This window comes from Aplysia californica, unplaced genomic scaffold (genome assembly GCF_000002075.1).
Source record: "Aplysia californica isolate F4 #8 unplaced genomic scaffold, AplCal3.0 scaffold00397, whole genome shotgun sequence".
NCBI lineage: Eukaryota > Metazoa > Mollusca > Gastropoda > Aplysiida > Aplysiidae > Aplysia > Aplysia californica.
Window position 1 is genome coordinate 446,057 of NW_004797667.1, and position 1,342 is coordinate 447,398.

At 43.7% G+C, this 1,342-nt stretch overlaps 1 protein-coding gene across 3 annotated transcripts in view; it reads right to left on the reverse strand.

The window, feature by feature from the left end:
• LOC101846752 overlaps window positions 1-1,342 on the reverse strand; it is a 76,153-nt gene that overhangs the window by 37,888 nt on the left and 36,923 nt on the right. The window contains exon 1 of one of the 3 annotated variants that reach the window (XM_035971213.1): window positions 755-838. The exons of the other annotated variants lie outside the window; for them this stretch is intronic. The gene's annotated coding sequence lies outside the window, so the exon portion shown is untranslated. Of the gene's footprint in view, window positions 1-754; window positions 839-1,342 lie in introns of those variants that run through there. 3 annotated transcript variants of the gene reach the window in all.

Genomic DNA, 1,342 nt, shown 5'->3' on the forward strand with positions numbered 1-1,342 from the left:
CCCCGACACGCACACACAGCCAAAGGTGAACAGGCAGTCCATCCGACCCCGACAAACGCCAGAGTAGACACTTGTGCGTGCCAACAACGCATGTATTGGTATGAAAGAAGGCCGCTGTTTGGTCGCATGCAATCGGCTAATTGAACAACGGATCATGATGCAGGTACAATGGATGGTTTCCGGGAATAGATAGAGTTCGTTGTGGGAGAAATATGAGGGAAGCCACGTCTGCGGGGGCTGTTCATCCTGGAAGCGATCTCGTTGAATCTGAGCTCGTTGAATCCGGGTTATTTTTATTGATTTTAAAGAAGAAAAAAAAACCGGGGAATCTATCTCATCTCGTTGAATCCGAGCTCGTTGAATCCGAGTTCCACTGTACATGACATACCTACATACATACATACATACACACAGACACATACATTTCTCTTTATTGAGATCAAGAAAAGTTATCTAATCTTATTGTAGACGTATTTTATCATGAGTTATATAACGTCTCGCTCCAGCAGACAGCGCTGACCAAACCAGTGTCAAACGGTTCAACAACCACGACGACGGCCCCAGAAGAGCTCGAGGAGAGCGACAAGGGCACAGTAATTACTCTGAGGTATGGAATATAAACAAAAGATGGGGGGGTAGGGGTGGCACATTCAACCTCATACTCCTGTACCAGTAGGAACAGATCTGTTTTATTTCTCCTTCAGTGAATTAAAGAACAAGAGGTCATGAAATGTTAGTGATTCTAGTAAATTACCGTGACAACTTTTCCCATTTAGGAACGAAAGTCATGGCATGGGCATTGTGTTGCAATGTTGAGCCAGAATTCCAAGAAATAGTACCGTAATACAGTAGTAGACTACGATTGCTCCATTGACGTCGGCAGTCGATCATTCACAAAAATCAGAAGGATACCTCCAATTCACAAGGTTTCTGAAAACAATCTTTTTCACCAATTTTGTGTTTTGACCCATGAAGCCGAAGTTTGGCTTGATCTTGCACCATTTTCATAATTAAATGCAATTAGGACACAGTTTAGATCTATATAATAGATAAGATTTTGAATCTTTATCTTGGAAACTTTGCAATTCCTTTCTAACTGTGTAGTATAGCCAGCTCGGGGAAACCCAGCAGCCAGTGGTGGGTGCTGAGCGGGCCACGCTGAAAGTAGGCCTAGATCTTCTAGTACATTTGTACTAGATCTAGTAAACGGTCCGGCATCGTGGGATAAAGTAGGGTATCGATCGATCCAGGCGGCTTCAGGGCTTTGCGACAAATACCTAGACCTGGAATCCAGAATGTTTCACATGATCGTCGCTCGCGGCAAGATGGAAAAAAATAAACG